Raw genomic sequence first — 12,710 nt, 5'->3', positions numbered from 1 at the left:
CACTCTTCATTAAGTGAGCCACCTGGAACGTTATTTAAGCGTCTCCCCAAACAACTGGCGAGAACCACGCGCGCTTTCTCCCGGCCAACTTTACACATTTAATGTAACTTTCCTCGCCGACGATTATTCAGCCCCCAACCCGCTTCTCACATTTCCCATACAGGTGGCAGATGCACCACACACACACAAATAAACACGTTTGGTTGGGAATGCTCAGCTTTTTTGTTTTGTTTTTGTCATTCTCGCAGACGCATTTGAGTCACGTGACTTGACCGGAGTCACATTGAAAGCTTCGGATTTGGGATTTGTATTGTATATTGGTACGGGGGCTCCGTCTCGTGGACAAGAACACTATTTAGCAAAACACATTTGTAATTTATCTGAAAGAACTTTTTTTTTTCTAACTTTTTATCGTTATGAGTGTTATTTAACTTTTATATGAGTTCCATTTAGATTGATTCATTATTGAAATAAAAGTGCAATGTTAATGTTTAGGTGATGCATCACGTTACAGTGGCTTGGAATAATATATTAACTGTCCATTTGTGCCTCTCTGGCTTTTGTTGTCGCCATCATAATATTTGAGCTGTGTTAATGCAAATGTCATTAAAGTTCCCAAAGGTGTGGCTTTTTTTGGGTGTCTGTGTTTGTCATTTACAACTCTTTAAATATATCAATAACATTTTATTTACATCAAATTGAACCTTTTTGCTCCATTGTGGCCAAATTAATCTCTAACTCTTCATCTCTTGATTCACTGGATTGAATCACAAAGTTCGGTGAAATAGATTTCTTTCTCGACTCACCAAATGAAAATCTTCATTGAGAAGACAGTACATTCATCATTGCTTAACCCAAGTTATGCTTTACAAAATATCTCCCAGTTGTGTCCCAATTGCACTCTCCTGTGGTGCTCGCTGGTACAGCACAGGCCTTTTTTCTTCACAGAAACAGGCCTCAGAAGACGAAAAAAAAAAAGACAGCAGCATATGGCTGAGGCCGCACAGCTCCTGGTACGCATCCCGGCCGTATTGCGCGCGTCACGCTTAACAGGACGGATAAACGGGAAGGCGGCGGCTGTGGCGGGAACGAGTGCTCACCATTCCAGCGACGGCAGCAAGAGCAGATGCAACAATAGCACAGAGTCCTCATTTTTGCTAAAAAAAAAAAAAAAAGAATGGATGGAACCCGTTTAGGATGACTTCAGTGAGCGCGATTCTAGAGGCATATGGACACGTTGACTTCCATATTAACAACCAAATGTCTAATGTTTGAAATACAAAGAGTGCTCACATTCCTGATGACACATTCTCCGATGCGATCGGAATTTCACAAAAATTTAAATCATTTTCCGTCTAAACAGGTGATTGATTCAAATTATATGAGCATACATTTATACACTGATGTATGTCTTTGTTAATTAATTTTCCCTCTGCAGCAACAAAAATAGTTTTGTTGGATTACATGAGAAAGCATTTCATGTTTTTCTGGAGTCCCCCGAGGGACGAAATGTATGGAAAATATGATGCAATAAATCAACAAATGATTCGAGCTTTTCTGTTTGTACTCCATCCATTTGGTGAGGTTTTGTGTTTCACAGCAAATCATCAAACTTTGCTGTGTCAAAACACAGTGAGAAAAATTCAAGTTTCCCACATTTCAGTCTTGGCCATCTGTCTATTATGGGATGTCGTTCAAATGTGATCAAAATTGGACCAAAGTTCATCTTTGGGTGAGGCCAGGAAAGGACCAAAATATGTCTAAGATGGCAGCTTCAAAGCAAAATGGATGACTTGCTGAGTTTTTGTGACATTAATTCTTTTTTTTTGTGGAAATGTCAACCAAAGTTCATGTTACTAAGAAAAGGGACCGACTTTTCAAAACATGACAAATAGTCCGGAAAATACGGTAATGTTGCATTTACAACAAATGTACATCACTATTCTTTTCACAAATTTAATTCCCCAAATTTTCCGACGATTGAAAAGATTTCTGTTCACTTCCAGCGAATGCGACAATAAGTTTTGTCTCGGCTAAAAAAAAATAAAAAAAAACATTTTGGGAGGTTTTTGTGAAAAAGCAGGGTGATGCCGAATCAGCAGTGGGTGCCGTCTACTTCCTGGAGTCGCAGTGAACGCAAAGGCTGTTATTTTGTTCTGGTTCAAGCTCAAGCCACTTGATAGAACAATCATAAATATGTAAATACGAACGCAACGAGGAGAAACGAGGAAGTGAGCGCACCCTACACCCCCCCCCCTCAAAAAACAAGCATATTTTTAGATGGTTTTAATGAATACAGGATGTTTATAGACGGGGCCCGTAGCTGCCTGTGATTCGCACAAAAGAGGAGAAAAATCCACATACTCCCTCTCGCTCCCTCAAAGCGCTCCGAGGAGGAAGAATAAGCGGCGGGAAAAGAGAATTTGCGGCAGCGGGATTGTTGACTCTCCTTTTGGGCTCACGTCCTATTAGACAAACACGCCCTGCAGTGGAGTGGGTGCACGGCACACACATCAAAAGTCCATTTGGGTGCTTGTTGTGTTTATTGAAGTGGCAGAATATAACCCAAAAAGCAGAATCAAAACTTCTTTTTTTTTAGAACAGAAACACAATTTGGAGCATGGTTACATTTCTGACAGGAGAGGGTGCCAATAATCTCCAAATCGCGAGAAATCAAGCAAAAATTCACAAAGCCAACGTAATACAGATGAACCTTTTTTTAATCAATTAATTAATTGATAAAAAAATCGATATATCTCAAAAACTAGATCCTTTGTCTTTGACACTTGAGTAATGTATAAAAATCAAAATAGACATTTTTTTTTTCGTTGGCCTCCATTTTTAAAATAATGGTTAGTTGATGTCCTACAATCTGAGGAAGTAGGTGAAGCTGATGACAACTAAAAACGTTCACATCCTGCTGTTTAAATTTGTTTGCAAATTGAACACAATCTTGAGAAGGCAAAACGCCTGGAAATGGCGGCTTTTACTTTCTGTGTTTTATTTTTTTTGGGGGGGGGGGGGGCGTGGCATCTTGAGACTTTTTTTTTTGTGGCTCTCCTCATGATAGACACATCTCCCAAATTTTGTGCCCCTGACTGAAACAGGCCTCCGGGGCTGAATTCTGCAAACATTCCACGGGCGCCGCTGAGGCAAATTTGCGGAGTTTGCGAGTGTGGGAAAGCCCTCCAAATGTATTTGGCCTAAGGAGAATAACAATGAAGAAAAGAAGCAATGTCAAGCCTTTAATGAGAGTCCTTCTTTTTTTTTTTTTTCTTTTTTAAATAAAATAAGCGAGCGAGTGAAGTGCACGTTTGTTCTGGTCGGTGGTGCGCGGCGCCTCTCAAACTATTTCTGAGGCTGAAAGATTGGCGTGGAGATAAAAGCTCCGCTGAGCAATTTAAGCCCAAACACTGCGATGCTACAATCTGTCTTGTGTGCCTGATAGCGCTTTCCTCCGCTCGCCTCTCCAAATTACTTTCTTTCATATCTAATTATATTTGCTAATGATCTTATAAGAGAATAATGGAACGTGCTTGATCTATTACCTTTTTTTTTTTTCTGCAGTGCATAAATACAATGCGGCTGGAAATGACTGCCGCAGACGGGAAGAAATGTTTTTTTTTCTTTCTTCTTCCTTCTTAATGTTTTTGATGAGAGGGGAAAATGGAGCTGGGAGCGGCGAGGTCGTTAATGGTGACGGCGGCGAGGTCATCGCTCACGCGCCGATGACGGCTGGATGCCGCCGTGTCGCCACAAGGAGGCGATCTGACGAGATACTTTAAGATGATGATGCTTGAATAAAACAAGAAAAGGATGCAAAAACAAACCTGGACGAAACGACGCTGCAAAATACAAATTGGATTTAAACAACAATTCGACAATTTTGCATATTGACTAATGTTTGATACCGTTATTTTTCAGACCGATACCAGCATAGGTAGTCACTCGAGTACTCACCGATGCTGAGCACTGACTAGTACAATGATGAGTTCGTACTGCAGACTCCCTCGAGGGGCAAAACAAAAAAATCACGATGGATAATTTGAATGTAAAAGTACGCTACACTATTATATTTTATGAAGAAAATACAGCAATATTGTGATTTAATAGAAAATAAATACGTCAATGTTTCAATTCAATGAATTGTGATGCTCCTTTTACTGTGTCTACCTTGTCCACCAGGAGGCAGTGCAGTACAGAACTCTCAGTGACTCAATAAGATGCAGTTTCCTTTTTTTTTTTTTTTGCACAAGATTAAGAATATACCCCGGTGAAGATTGTCATATTGTCTGTCTTTAAGTCCTGCGCCACCTTTTATGTTCAACACCGCCACTATTCATGCTATTTGTTAGCGCATCTATGGTATATTTCATGATGTGTTAGCATTGAGCTAGTTGGGGGTAAGCCAAAGTCGTTTTAAATGTGTAATTCTCTTTATTTTACATTTAGTTTGACAGTCATCTTCAACTAGGGAGTGTCAGTCTTTCGAAAATTTCATTTTTCACCACAGCCAGCAGAGGATAGCGTCTTCTTTCGCTTTAAAATTCAATTGATTTGCAAGAATTGAAATTTACAAGCAGCTGATATAATGTGATTCATAATCACTTTCATTTACATATACATAACATTACTATTGAAATATTTCCATTTGAAATGTTATTTCCACTCTTCCATTTGAAGAATGTCATTGACATTTTGAAACCTTTTCTTAAATATTTTTGTCCGTGATTCTACCATTCTTTAAAAAAAATAATTTCCGTTAAAAACACAAGTTGTTTTACTGTGCCTTATTGTGCCTTTCCATCCAAACTCAACCTTAAAAATGAAACAAAAATATTCACCCTTTGCATCCCAAATGACATTTCCTATCCTGTCCTTCTTCCCCACAGCTCACGCCCCCCTCCTCCCTGAAAGCCCCCACCCCCCAACCCCCTGTCATCTCCTCCTGAGTGTGGGATGCGTCACGGCCATGACAGCCACTCTAAAGCCGGAGCATTAATGGACGGAAATGGCATTCGATCTCTGTTTGATCTCCTAATCATCGGCGCTCAAATGATAATTAGTGCCCTCGCAATCCTCCAAAAGATGAAGTGGGGGGGGGGGTGAGGAGACCAGTCAGAGCATTCATATATAGACACATCCAGCCATCCATCCAGAGGCCCGATACACGCTGGACTTTTCTTTTAGGAAGTTTAATAAGCAACTTTGGATTTCTTTCATTGACACACCTTGTGTATGAAATAACGCTACATTCAGAAAATAAAGGCACCTAGCCTTGCCGAGTCACAAATTGCCAGTGTCAGGACACATAAGGGCGAGACGTTCACCAGGAAGTTGACCCTCGAAGGGAGGGTAGCGAGTTTATACACTTGCACGCCATAATGAAAGTCTGGAGCACAGATTCGAACCTTGAACTGTAGAATTGCATGGCAGATGTGTGAACCACTTGATGACATATTAGTTGTCCAACTTTAAAACAAAACAATAAATGTAGGAAGGGCATCGTTGTTAGCAGTAACTGCTTCCCATCCTCTCTCTCTCTCTCTCTCGCATACACACACACTCACACACACACGCTTACACACACAGTCTGTGATTCTTTTGCGCTGACATAATCCTGATTGATTCGTTCAGCAGATAAAAAGTGGTCCACTTTTGCCCTTTTACTGGGTGGGAGTCTAGTGGTGGGGTGGGGGGGGAGGCGTAACATAATACGGCCTTTTATTCATCAACAATGTCACATAATGGCGCAGGAATGTGCAGGCAGAAAGGCCACGGCTTTAAATGGCGGCGACACTGTGCTCTGGTGTAAAAGAGGAGAACGAGCTCATTAAGGACCTTCATCCCCCCGCCCCCCCCCCCCCATCTCGAACACGCCACCCTGCACACGCCGCTACACGCTAACAAGGTTGCAAACTTATTTTCTTTAGACGTCAACCACGTTTTCACCGCTCGAATAAATTGGGAGTATCCGACCTTTTTCCCCCTCGCAGGAAGTCAAACGTTTGTGTGGACGGGGACAGGAAGTGGACGATTGTCGTCTTACTTTGTGATTCGGCAAAGTTAACGTGACGATGCAAAACAACATCCGTGGCATTGTCAAAGACATCACAAAGTTCATAGAAGGCCGTGCATATTTAAACTTATTTTGGGATACTTGGGAAAAATTATTAGTTTTTCTCGAGGTTAAAATTTGCAGTGATGTTCCAGAACACATCTATAAAAAAACAAAAGACAGATGTTAACAGATTTTCTTTGATATGTTTAAGAAAAAAATGCAACAGTTGATTTAAGACTTGTTGGTAATGATTTCATTAAATGAGTTCAATTTTCTAAATTGTTTTTACGTGTACAAAAAACATATTACATAAGTTGAGGGAAAAAGTGCATTGACCTAATTGTAAATTCAAAAGTTCATCAGTGACCAAATTATCTTTGGTGTAAATGAAAAAAATTCAACAATTAAGTCAAAGACATGTCTTGGACATTAATAATGATAACGTATGTTTGCTTCAAGACACTGTCATCTTTTGATATACTCCAGGTTTGTCAAATAGTACATTTTGTTCCACGTTTACAAAAATACGTGTTACGATTCATTTCAATCATCTTTGGTGTTTAGTAACAAATGTAGGTTAGGTGCTATGAAAAATCTAAAATGGAAATTATTGTTTTATTTGATTGGTGTCTTGCAGAATCCAAATCCCTTGGAAGTTATACTCACAGAAGGCAAAAAACGCATAAAATGATCAAGTCAACAATTCAACACTAGGGGGTGTCATTTCCACTTTGGCTTGGTCGGCTACTTTATTGAATTGTAACGTGTGACGAGCTTATGGAGGATGTACACGATGTGGATCAGAAGGTGGAGCTCCGCAGCAAGTGGGCCAAAACTATATAGGGCACGCACGCACGCACGCTATATGGGACAAACCCTACCTTGGCCTGCTTAACACCAAAACGACAACTAGCAACCCAACGTGTCGCAAAAGGACTCGCCTCGCAATTACCACTCAGTTAAAATTGCGTTATTGTGGAGTGTTAACTTCTGACGGGAAGCAAATTAATAAAAGGCCGCAAGCTTTTACTCGTCAAGGCGAAGGAGAGATTTGGCAGGAGGGCTCGCTCCTTCACCTCCAGCAGCCAGGCTTGACCTCCGAGGAGGAGAAGTCGGACGAGCTAATGAACGACACGACACGCCCGCCAGCACTTGCAACTTATCCATCAGCATTTCTTATGCTGAGAAGCAACTTTTAGTCTTGTCTGCATGCGGATACTCAAAGTTTCTGACTTTCAAGGTTGATTGACCAGAGGAAAAACATTTATTCGGGGGATTGGGTTTGTGAAAAACTCGAAATTGCACAAAAAATATGTACGTTAGGATTGTAAATTGTTTTTGTTGGTAAAGAAAACTTGTTCATGTTAAGAAAAACGTTCTTTATCTTGACGACTTGTTGGAGACCAAATTGTCCTGGATAATCTTTAACACTCCAAATTGTCTTCGACGTTTGCAAGTATTCATCCATTAGGATGAAAATGATCCGAAAAATTTGTATCAAAATGGTTTAGAACTGTAAAGATTTTATTTTTATTTGATGTGAAACAATCCAAAGAAAAGCAACAAAGCATTTTTGCCGCATTTGTGTGTTTCCGGGACAGGGTGAGGGCGTGCGTAAGTCAACGTGTCGGGAGATGTGCAGGATGTGAATTTGATGGAAGTGGAGAAACAACTTTGTTGAAAGGTGATCTTTACCGACTCTCAACCCGATCTTCTCAACATCCTGAGGCCAGCTGCCATATTGGCTTTCATGCTCATGTGATCCCTCCTCCATCCCAACTTCGGAACGTTGCCGCCCGAAACAATCCAGTTGGAAGCAAGACATGAGAGAAAACAAAGTCCAAAATGTTGACTTGTTCCTGCTCTCTCGAATAAAAGGAAAACAAAAAAAAATTCCAGACTCGGCAGACTCTCATCTCCGCCGTCTGTGACCTCCAGACGAACTCTGCAGCTTCACTTTCAGCAAATAAACCTCATCTCCTTCACACCTGATTCTTTTTTCTTTCTTTTCTTTTCTCTTTTCTTTCAGCTTCCAGGACATTCTTCTCACGCTTTTATTTTCACGGGAGCTATCAATCACCCACCGTAAAGTCGACCACACGTTTGCCTATAATGAAGTGGAGTCAGCAATAAGAAATCAACCGATCCCAAATTGATTGCCAGCTAAATACCTCCACCAAGGAAGTTAGGCCCTCATCTGCTTGAGTACAACCTGTAGTTGACACTTTTTGATCAGGAAGGAAACATTTTACTGATCAACTGTGATTGAAACGTGAGGCGGTTATTATGAACATTTATTGATCAGTAAAATCGTATTTAGCGTTGGGTACGTGGCAAAAAATATTTCAGGTTGACTTCCCCTTTAAGGAGTTTGGATATAGGGAATACCTAAAAACACCAGCATCAGAAAAAACGTTAATATAGACATACTGTAGATATATGACAATGGTTGGACAGTGTTTTAATTTTTTTTCCATCTTCATACTGATTAAAAAATGTCACAAATGTGTTGAACAGGGACGTAGAAAAATGACGGTGTTGGATCAGAGGTAGCGTCAACATTTGGTCACATTTCTTGGAATGGTTAAAATAACTCAGGCGGACAGAATAAAAATCCTGTATTGTCATTGAATAATGTCGATAGAAGTTTGCGATATCAAGAATCGAAAATAACTCACATAAAAACGATACTGAACACAACTAACTGACGCCGTGCAAATGGCAAGACAGCTCAATGGAATCTTCGCAACTATTTAATCATTCACCACCGCCAACCTCCGCTGCTCTCAATTACGACTGCGCAACGTATCCACACCTTGCCTTTTTAAACATGCCAGACAAGAGGAATGGGGTGCTGGCTGGGGGGCCAGCCAGGGGGGGGGGGGGATACGATGTACGGGGAGGCGCTGGGAGTGTCTGGCACGCCGTATCAAAAGAAGACCAGGCAGCGGCAATGCCAATGCTGGCATCACTTTTAAGACAAGAAGAAGAAGGAGGACACAAGAAGACCCCCCCCCGACAACCCCCTTCATCATGAGCTTCTTCCTGCTCGCAACAAGCAAAGACGAGCGCTGCGATATGATTATGTAAATGTAAACAGGATTTCCCGCAGTTCTCGCTCTGACCCGTTCTCCTCGCAAATCTTCCGTTTAAGAGCAATTCCCAGAGTGGGCCGGGGGTGGGGGGTGCGCCGCTCTTACTTAACAGGATAATTAGGATATAGCAAACCTTTCCAAGAGCATACAAGTCCTCCCTGTCCCTCGTGCACGGCTTCCTTTGCCCATCTAAACACTTCTTCGTTTTGCCTGAACCTCGGTGGAGCTGAAAATCCTCCACTGAGCTGAAGGAATAAACACAAAAGAATAAAGAAAAGGCATATGGACCATTTTCACGTAATTTAATCAATAACTACTTCACTAAATTTCATTTTGGGAAAATCCGTTAATTAAAAAAAAAAAAAAAACAAATGATATTTTTCACATTTTTAATACCAAAATGAAATGTCGTGATTAGCAACATGTTGCATGACATTTTTGGAGAACGTTTCTCCAATTTGAATCATGATAAACAAAAATGATGGAAATGGACTGTGCCAAACTGAAATGTTCATTGAAAGAGAATACACAAGCCAGAAATGTTTCACTTCGGGTGGCCCCGGTAAGCCAACGTTTCCTGAGTGACCATCATACATTGGACACTCGCATGCTCGTAACACACTCTTGCAACTCCCAAGTCTTTGTAATCAAACCAGAAATTTGCTCGGCACACTCATAATACGAGCCGGATCAAGTTGGAGCGAAAAGGAATGTTTTGCTGAGCTTCATTTGCTAGATGATTTGATCTCATATTCTATTTTTATGTCATGCACTGATTTGCAAGCTAAGAGCCAATCAGAGTGATCAATTGAACTTGTATCGAATGATACAAAAATCCCAATTCGTCACAATTCTAAAAATCTGAAATTTTCGCCTTAATGTGGGGTGGCCAGTGAGTGGCCCCCCAAGTCAATCCACCCCTAGTGTTTGGATATTCGATTATTATTATTTTATTATTAGCTTATATTCGATTTTTATGCCTTTAACGATAATAAGCTCCAATCACGTGTTCATCAAACTAAAGAAGCCAGGATAAAATTAGAAGACAATAATGTTATTATTCATTGTTATTGTCAGTGAGAAAAGAAAGTATTGATTGTACAATATTGATTGTAATTAAATTCAGAATACGTGCCCTGTGAAAAAGCAAACTTCCCGCTCTTGAACCGGGATTCGTGTCCTGAAGAATGACTTTGCCGAATGACCTTGAAGAAGTGGCGCACGTCTCGCCCTGCCTGCGTTGCACATGTTTCCCACAATGCACTCTTCTTCCCCTTTCATTCCGCCGCAATACAAACAAAGAAATGTTTTGACACCCCCACCGGCTCTTGATGTGATTTGATTCTGACTTCTGTTTACGTGTGCGGACGTACGTGTCAAACAATAGCGGCCGGGTGGTCACGGCGACGTTTTGGACGCCAACGCTGGACGTAAACACGAGCAGGAAGGGGAAAGACAGCATGATCGTGAACATCAAAGCAGAATTGGAAACGATGTCAAATCAATATGCAAGACAGGCTTAGCTTTGATTTTTGTTTGGAGATGTACGCTTGGGGGGGTGTGATACCGGGAATTAAGGGGTGGTGAGGGTGCGCCAAATCTGAGCGGGTTTGGGTTTAAAAAAAAAAAAAAAAAAGTGTTAAAGCAGTTGTAGGATGTAAAATCAATTCAAGTTAACGGTGTATTTTTGTATCATTTTGTTTCATGATAACTTATTAAATTGCGATACAGGTGAGACTATGACTGGCCTTTAGGAACGCACCCTCCAAGGGGTGAGTACTTTTGCTATCTTTTAGTTTTCAAACAGCAGTTCACTACTTTTTCTGTATGACCACGGAAGATGCTTAAACATGACCAAAGATCGTTAATAAAGCGGAAAAAGAAGGAAAGGGGCTTAAATTCGAGATCGATTGTGACATCAGCTTAAGAAAAGAAACAAAAAAATAAATAAATCCTCTTATTGGACTTTTGAGGCGCTAAGTAAAAGCAACCTTTTCCTGAACTCCCATTTTAGCCGCGCCGATCCATAACCTTTTCCTTTTGTTCCCGTCGTACTTTTTTTTTTTTTTTCTTCCCAAGGCCGTCCGACTTCAGTCATGAGAACGGCGCGCGGTTAAACGGCGGGAAAAGCGTACCTGGATTAGCAGCCATTGACAAAATAACCTTGGTGATGGACGCCGGCTCGCTGGGCTTCAAAGCTTCTCCAAAGAGATTAGGCCGACTTGCTATCGACGTCGGGGAAATGCGTTTCAAGTCACATTGATTTATTGAGAGATTCCCCAATAGCGGCGGCGCTCCCGTGTCATGTGAACGCACGCTTCAAATAAAATACACCGCCTCGTTCTGCTTTAAGGGAGGAAAAAAGAAGTTCCATGATCCACCAAACGCCGCTTTGTTGCACCTGGCAGCAAAAAAAGTGAGTGAGAGACATGCAAACTCAATGAGAGAGTGACGGTACATGTGACATGAACGCCATTACCTACTGCAATGCTGTTTTTCGTCACATATATCCCCAAAATTCTTAACGACAAATGCGGTGAGGAATGTTTGGCGCAAAGGCGACATCATGGCATGATTCCCCATCACCACTGTGCGAAGCAATCCAATTTTACGAAATGATCGTTAATTTAATGCAAATAACTGGCTGTGCCAGCGACGGAACAATTCATTGCTCTTCCACTAGATGGCAGATGGAAATCTTACAGCACATTTGGAAGTAAAACGAGATGTCATATTTGTGGCGAATTTTTTCACTGTATTTTATCATTTTTGAGACATTTTTGTTTAGTAGGGTGACAAAAGATTTTTGTAATGCAGTAATATGTGCCTTGGCACAACAACACACGGACAGAAACACACACACACAAACACACACACACACTCTCTGTCTTTCATTCGCACACACAATCCAACGTCCCCCTTTCAAGTACTCCTGTCCTTGCCCACCCCAGAAACATTGACGAGGACTCGATCCGGAACGCCTTGACACGCACACACCTCTAGATGGTGCTCAGCTGTTACGTGTGGGAATGCCGCAAATGCGCGCGCGTGCGTGTGTGTGCTAAGACGAGACAATAAAAACATTAATTTGGTCTGAAATCATTTGTGACGTGGCGGCGTGGGTCTTGGGGCCGTAATGAAGCGTGCGCCATCTCGCCGCCTCCTAATTGGACGAGTCGGACGAGTCCATTACGTGGCTAACAGACAGCGGCCGATCCTTTCTGGTCAGTTGAGGCTCACTTAGCCGCAGCCTGCTGCTGCTGCTACTGGACAAATTGTCAGCGGCTCATCTTTAGCAACTTACGATCCTCTTCCTCTTCCACCTTGCTGCTTGAACGTGTTCCTTATGTACACCCACAAATTAAAATTATTACAAATGTATTCAAAACAACCAGCTAAGCAAAGTCCGCTTAGCTTAGTGCTAACAACAAGCAATTCAAAACGTCATAGGCAGGCTAACAAATAGAATCAGTGTTGTGGTATTACATCCCTGAAATTTGAGCACAAACAGTGGAGCAACACGTAGACTGACGACATAAGCATACACACAAGCC

General features: G+C 41.5%; 1 protein-coding gene across 1 annotated transcript in view; it reads right to left on the bottom strand.

Moving 5' to 3' along the window:
* znf536 (zinc finger protein 536) overlaps positions 1-12,710 on the bottom strand; it is a 188,549-nt gene that overhangs the window by 4,379 nt on the left and 171,460 nt on the right. The window lies entirely within an intron of this gene.

The sequence above is a fragment of the Idiotropiscis lumnitzeri genome, chromosome 5, assembly GCF_059441095.1.
Source record: "Idiotropiscis lumnitzeri isolate Australia: NSW breed Sydney's pygmy pipehorse chromosome 5, RoL_Ilum_1.0, whole genome shotgun sequence".
NCBI classification, from domain to species: Eukaryota; Metazoa; Chordata; class Actinopteri; order Syngnathiformes; family Syngnathidae; genus Idiotropiscis; species Idiotropiscis lumnitzeri.
This window is presented reverse-complemented; position numbering and strand designations above follow the sequence as displayed.